Source organism: Colossoma macropomum, unplaced genomic scaffold (genome assembly GCF_904425465.1).
Source record: "Colossoma macropomum unplaced genomic scaffold, Colossoma_macropomum, whole genome shotgun sequence".
NCBI classification, from domain to species: Eukaryota; Metazoa; Chordata; class Actinopteri; order Characiformes; family Serrasalmidae; genus Colossoma; species Colossoma macropomum.
The window spans coordinates 28,949,970-28,957,970 of record NW_023494800.1 but is presented as its reverse complement, the minus strand read 5'-3'; positions in this window follow the sequence as shown (position 1 = coordinate 28,957,970).

Sequence of the window (8,001 nt, the reverse complement as noted above, 5' to 3'; positions counted from 1 at the left end):
TTACTGATAAAAGCTAGCGGGCACCTCAGTGAATGAGGGTGAATAGAGCTAAAGAGCTAAAACTGACGTATTAAACATCTTTGTAACCATTTATGAAACACCAATGATGGTAAAAAGCCCTGAAAGGGGAAAGCTGAACGTAAGTGGAGAAAAATGAAACTTCAAATCCACCTCTGTAAACAAAGCCTTAGTACTTTTAACTTTTTTAAAAAAAAACTTTTACAATGGCATTAACACCACACAGTCAAATAATGATACCATGCCATCTCTATGTCCTGCAAGAAATACATTCACTGAGCACTTAAATACGAGCACCTTGTATCTACACTCACTGTCCATTTTATCAGCTCCACTGACCATACATGAGCACTTTGTAGTTCTACAGTTAGAGACACAGCAGTGCTGCTGGAGTTTTTCAACACTGTGTTCACTCACTGTCCACTCTAGACACTGGACCACTTTGTCGGTCTACCTTGTAGATGTAAAGTCAGAGACGATAGCTCATCTGCTACTGCACAGTTTATGTTGCTCATCATCTAGTCCTTCATCAGTGGTCACAGGATGCTGCCCACAGGATGCTGTCGGCTGGAGGTTTTTGGTTCTCAGTCCAGCAGTGACACTGAGGTGTTTAAAAACTCCAGCAGCACTGCTGTTTCTGATCCGCTCACACCAGCGCAACACACAATAACACACCACTGCTGAGAATGACCCACCACCCAAACAATATCTGCTAATGTGGGGGTCATGTGGGGGTCCTGACAATTGAAGAACAGGGTAAGAGTGTGCAGAGAAACAGATGGACTATAGTCTGTAACTGTAGAACTGCAAAGTGCTCCTAAATCTCCAAAAATCTCAAGGCCACTAAAGAACTCCAAAAATCCCAAGGCCACTTTTCAACTATCAACCAAATGGTTCTCAGGGCCGTACTGGGCCATTCAGCGCTGGTCCGGAATTGTGAGACCGGTTACGGTTTCTGTTTCCATCTGCTGTACTGCTAAATCAGAACCAGGAAATACTGAAGAAAAATACACAAATGAGTGGCTAACTGCTAACAGGCTAATAGTCATGCACACACCACCCACCACAAAACGTTTGATTCCGTCTGTCATTCCAACTCCAGTTTCTTGGCTGTTCTCATCTTCTTTATCCTCAAAACAGGCGTTATTTGAGCATCTGTTACTAAAACAGCCTGTACTGCAATGGGTTTCACCTGTAGCCGGATAGCTAACCAGCTACATTAACATTAGGGTCACCCAGAAAAGTACAGCTTAAAGCACCACAGAACAATTCTATTTTTTATCTTTCTGTCACTTTTGATTCTAAAATTGTATTTTCCCTGTTTACTGGCAGAGCTCTCACTTGGACCACAGCAATGTGGACTGCACAAAACCCAATCTCACAAACATACGCCAAATTTGATGCTGCTTTTTGGGAAGCGTTTGATAACCCATTGTCTGGAAAAGATTCAGGGGAGCAGTTGTTGCAGCTGAGACAAAAAGTCCATGTGGAGTGGACTGCGCACTATCACTGACTACAAAGAAGGTGTGATCTGTGATAGGGGCTCTTCCTCCTCACTTGCAGATGAGCTTGATGCTCATTATGCTCGTTTTGAAGCAACTAACACCTCACCTGCTGAGAAACTCCCAGTAGATAAGGAGAGCTGCGCTCCAGCCATTCTCCTATCTGAGGTGGTGAGATCCTTCAGGGCAGTTAACCCACACAAGGCACCCGGTCCCCATGGCGTCCACAGTCGCATACATAAAGCATGTGCCAACCAGCTGGCTGAGGTTTTCACTGACGTCTTTAACCTCTCCTTAAGACTGTCAGAGATTCCTACATACTTTAAGGAACCACAAAAACCACAATTGTTCCAGTCTCCGAGAAATCGGCTATCACCTGTCTGAATGACTGGTCAAAGCTCACATCTGCTCAACACTTCCAGCCACCATGGACCCTCACCAATTTGCATATCGCTCCAACAGATCCACAGACGAGGCCATTGCACTAACAATATACACACTGCTCTCACACACCTGGACAGAAAGAACACATATATAAGAATGCTGTTCATAGATTACAGCTCAGCATTCAACACAATCATCCCTGCCAGACTCATTCCTAAGCTCACAGACTTGGGTTTGAACTCTCATCTCTGCAACTGGATACTGGACTTCCTGACGAGCAGACCCCAGGTGGTGAAAGTTGGGGACAGCTTTTCTTCCACACTGACTCTGAGCACAGGGGCTCCCCAGGGATGTGTACTCAGCCCCCTCCTGTACTCCCTGTATACACATGACTGTGTGGCCAAACACACATCTAACTTCATCTTCAGGTTTGCTGATGACACTACCATCGTAAGTCTCATCACTGATGGAGATGAAATAGCCTACAGAGACAAGGTCAGCACTCTGTCAGAGTGGTGCCATGACAGCAATCTCTGTCTCAACATCAGCAAAACAAAGTAGATGATTGTGGACTACAGGAAGCTGCAGAGGGATGGTCATTATCCCCTATTCATCAACAGAGCCGAAGTGGAGAGAGTCAGCGGTGTGAAGTTTCTCGGTGTACACCTCGCTGATGACCTCACCTGGTCCCTCCACACCAACGTTATTGTGAGATCCGCCCATCAGCGTCTCTTCTTCCTGCATAGGCTCAGTTTGGTCTGCCTCCTCAGATCCTCACAAACTGCTACGGATGCACCATAGAGAGCATCCTCATAGTCAGCAACACTGTCTGGTACAGAAGCTGCACCGCCTGTGACCGTAAGGCTCTTAAAGGAGTGGTGAGGATGGAAGAAGCCATCATAGGCAAACTACCACCTTACAGGGCATATATCAGTCCTGCTGCCTCAGGAAAATCAAAAAGATCCAGTCAGATAGCGTCACCCAGCACCCAGCCAGTTCACCATTCTGCCATCAGGCAGGAGATTTTGCAGCGTACAGGCTAGAACAACCCGGTTAATGAACAGTTTCTACCCACAGGCTGCCAGGCTTCTGAACAAGCTGTGAAGCTGTGGGTCCTTCCCCAAATACCATTTCACTCAGTCACTTTGTCAGTATTATTATTGTATCATATTACTGCTATGGACAATAACACTTTAACACTAAGTCACTTTAAATAACAATACACTGAGTCACTTAAGTCACTTTAAAATGTATATATTCTTCACAGATTATCCCTTGTTTAATATAAATATATTTGTACATAGCAGAGATTTTTTTTTCTTACATAGGTCTGTCCTATCTTTATATTTTGTGTATATTTAATATATTTGAGTTTCAGTATTTTCTTGTATTTTTATTTTTACTTTACTATGTTTACATTCTGTAGAGTGATTAGCAGTGCCTCACCACAAGCATTTCAATGTATGAATATTCTGTGTTGTTCAAATGACAAATAAACTTGAAATTTGAAACAAAAAAGGAAATTGGCTGCTTTTCATTAGCTTTTCATACCTTAGCAGCCAAATGTAGCGGGAATGATGAAGCTCTACAAATAATTTTTCATCATGCACTTAACGACACTTTGAGATCTGAACTAACTTGTGAGGATAATCATCTCAGCATTTCCCAACTCTGCTGTCATTAAAGCTAGACAATCTAATTTCAGGCCAATGGGAAAATGCACTGCTCTCCTACCCCCTAGCCACACCTTCTCCTTGTAAGACACAGAGCCTATGGAGATTCTTCTGAAGGGAATCAAAAAAGAATGAGGGAAGGACTGTGTCTGTATTGTGGACCGCTCCCAGTTGCTAGGTGTGTGCCACGGACATACCGGATTAGTGAGCCAAAAGTGAAGCACGCAACTGGGCCCAATCTGGGCCAGAAGCTGACCAAAATATGTAGGATGTATCTGGAACAGAGGCGCACCAAATGTTTCAGCTTTAGATTTGGTCTTGCCTTTCACAATACACATTTCATTTTTTAGTGAGAGACAGGCAGGTCAGTCTAACACCTGCACACTTTGATTAGACAGCATCTAAAAGGCAGCATATGTTGCTCAATATTTTGTCTGGCGGTAATAGTGCGTTCACAAATGTACAGGTTACCCACTTATACCCTAAATTTACAAAAACAATGAAGCTGATGAGATAAAACTTCAAATATCTTGTCTTTGTTCTGCTTTTGTTTAAACAGAGATCAAAGTGGATTTACTAATAACTGCTTTTTGTCTTTATTCACATTTCACTTTATGTGTTCACTTTTAAGATTTTGGACTTTGTTTGTTTATATACATTTGCCTTTGAATCTTCTTACCAACCAATTCTGTTAATTCGCGTTTTAATCGTTATATGACATGATGTGACCAAAATATCAATTTATATGACAATAAATAACATGAATCAAAATAATAATAAGACTTACTGTTTTCTTTTGACAGGTAGCACTTCTGTGTTCTCATCAAAGCATTGGCCAGTGCTGGACAGCTGCTGTTTCTTCTTGGAATGCTGTAGAAATTCATATTAGTATTGATCATGTTCATAAGGGTTTGTTAACACAATATCATCTCTATTTTTGGTATTCCAATTATTTTCCATCGTAGAACAGCAATATTTAGAACTTTAGAGTACAGTACAGTTAGCCAGATTCAGTAAGACAAATACAAATGTTGTGAGAAAACACACAAACACATTTCAGCTTAACAACCACACCACTGAAACAATACCACTGACCCCATCTCAGAGCCAAAGTAGCTAATGTCCTATCCCTGAGCTAACACGCTAACCACCAGCTAATGTGTCAACCCCAATGTGCCGGGCTAAGCCCAAGCTAACGTGCTAACACGCTAATCGCGAAAGTACGCACTAGCTAACGTGCTAACACGCTAACCAGGAACATACACGCTAGCTAACGTGCTAACACGCTAACCGCGAACGTACACGCTAGCTAATGTGCAAACAGGCTAACCACGAATGTATGCACTAGCTAACGTGCTAACACGCTAACCGTGAACTAAAGCACTAACACGCTAACTAACACGCCAACAGTAACAGCTTTGCGCTAGTTTGCTAAAGGTACACAAAAACATAAAAATAACAAGTTAACGTAGCCAGCTAGCTAACATTACATCAAGATAATATATTTACAACAACAAAACTACTTCACCTCAGTGTTTCTAACACAGGTGGAGGTTTACATTACTTACCAATAACTTCCAACACTGTAGCACTGTAATGTAACATATACTGCAGAGACAGTTACCTTTTTAGCTGCCTGACAGAAAACAGGGAAAGAAAAGTCCACAACACAAGTTAGAAAAAGAAAGAACTTTTACATGAGACTACATCTAAACTTTGACAATCATGATGAAAAATGTTCAGAATAGTGTTAAACAGAACTATATCTTTACTTTTAAAAAACTGCTTTTGAACGGCTATAACTGTTCCACAAACTGATTTGACTCCAGTTGCCTTGTTTAAATTTAATTAATAATTCAACTATTTATTTGTTTATTTTCAGCTGAAAATATGTATTGAAACCTACACAAAATCAAATTTATTTTCAAATTTATTTCATTTACACTTTCTCTGTCTCTCTCTCTCTTTCTCTCTGTCTCTCTCTTTCTGCTTGGCTCTTTTGCATCTCTGTCCTTACCGATTAGTGTAAAAGCACACATTAAACACGTTATAAAAGGCTGTCTGTACTAAACCCCAGCTAAAGGGAAAGACAGCTGCTCATACAGTTAATGAGACAAGATACAGCTTAACGTACCTGCCGACTTCTTAATAATGTCAGCTACATGATACTATACCATCCACATGCTGGTTAACAGTGAACTTTCTCATGTCAGTTGTAGTACGTTATGTGTGGATATCAAAATACAGCTTTAATTTCTCATCTAAACACTAATAAAGCCAACTATGGATCTAGACTAAAGCATGCTGGTTTAGCTAGCAACGTTGTGAGTGCTCAGAGCGGGCAGTTAAGTCTAGGGCTGAACCACAGCTCTTCTGAGGTCAGCTAAGAACCTCTCACTGCTCGCTGTGTAGTTCCATCACTTTTTCCACACTGAATCTCATAAAACCCTTTAGAAACTTATGAGGAGCCACAAACATGACGGGCGCTGGTAACGCACTAAAGCAATTGCAGATAGCAATGGTTGCTGAGCAGTGATTCTAAGCAGAGCTTGGCAGATTTTGATTGGCCATAATACAGTGACAGCGCTCACAGAAAACAAATCAAATTTCATGAACCCAGAAATGCGGCATAATAAATATTCTGTCCCCATTTGATTGGGTGGCCTGTGAAACTGTGGCTGCACCCTTGAATAGACTGTACTATCATAATGGTGCTGTTTCTACATTTAGTTTCACGACTGGAGGACAGTAAAAAAACCTTTCAGAACCTACCGAGGTCCGGACATAGGTAGGTACGGCCATGCCGCATTTGTATTAGTAATTTTTTATAAAGTAGTAAAGTAAAAGTTAATACAATAGGCCCTTTTCATATGTCTGCATTTTTTCGGCTAGAAAGTCTCGTTGCAGAGTAATGCTGTGTCTGCTAAAGCAATGACAGTAACAATGATGATGAGTAGAATGTGTACAGCTCACTCAAGTGGTCGCGTTTGAAGCAAAAACAACCTTATCTCAGTTTCAGTGGTTTGTCAGCTGATGATGAGGAAAGGAAAATGAGTTTGTGCAATTAATAAAGGAATAAACTTTGTCTTATGGAGGAAAAGAACCTCTGTGTCAGCATTACACTGAATGTAGTTCATGCTTTAAAGTTGCTGCTGCAGCCACTTTCAGAGGAACAGTTTTACATTTTTCCAATGAAAGCCATCAGCACCTGAGAGAGTGAGTGCTCAGCGGGGAGCAGATGTTCGTTCACTGGAGCTGGTGTATGTGTAAAATGCCTACAGTGGCGCTACAGACCCTGACGACTCGACACGCGCCCTGCACGCATATGTGTGTCTTTAGCTTTTGCCAACTAGTTTATTGTTAGCAAGCTCTTTCAGCATTTACAGCTAACATGGCTTATCTGGTATTTTGGTTATAGTTATTTTCACCTTCATCAATTTATCATTCTGTAGACGTTAGCGTCACTGTACTCTGATTGCTGTGAAGGAATTTCTCCACAAAGCATTTAGTTATTTTCTTTATTTAATTTGGACTCCCACATTGTTGTGTGTTTGGTTCTCCAACCATTCTGGACAGATGCTCGATTTTCAATCTATTACAAAGATAAAGTGAGGCACGTTCAGTAAGTAAGTAAGTAAGTAATTTTTCATAAAGCACAGTTTAACCCTGTGCTATATGAGGAGAACACATTTAAAAGGACAATGCAGGAAAATCTCTAATGTACAACAAAACAAAAATACAACAATGATTAGTTTACAGAGACAAAAGCTGATTAATAAAAAGAGGTCTTTAATCTAGACTTAAAAGCATCAGTAGAAGGTGCAAACCTAATGTCCAGAGGTAGACTGTTCCGCAGTCTCGCACAGCTACAGCAAAGGCCTGGTCACCCTTGAGTTTCAGCCGAGATCATGGCACAGTCAGTAGCAGCTGATTTGATGACTTCAAGGACCTGGAAGCAGGATGAAGTTGAAGCAAACCAAATAGGATGGTGCCACTCCATTAAATGAGTTTAAAACAAATAGAAGAATTTCAGATTGGATCCTGTAGTATACAGGAAGCCAGTGTAAGGATGCCAAAATGGCAGTAATTTGGTCCCATTTTTGTGCATGTGAGATGGCGAGCTGCAGCATTTTGGATTAACTGCAAACAAGCTTTTTATGACTTTAGGACAGACACCCAAATACAAGCTGTTGCAGTAGTCTAAGCATGGATAACCTTTTCCAGGTCTTGGGGTGACAGGAATGCCTTAAACTTGGCGGCTGATCTCAGTTGGTAAAAGGAGATCCTAACAGTTAATTTGTTTGCTAAACCTGAGGTCAGGATCAAATTTCTGTGGTGAGCTGAAGTGATATGAACACCTGCATTTCTGAGGTTAGTAACTGTCCGTTAAGCAATAGCAGAACTTTTTTTACCCAGCATTAACG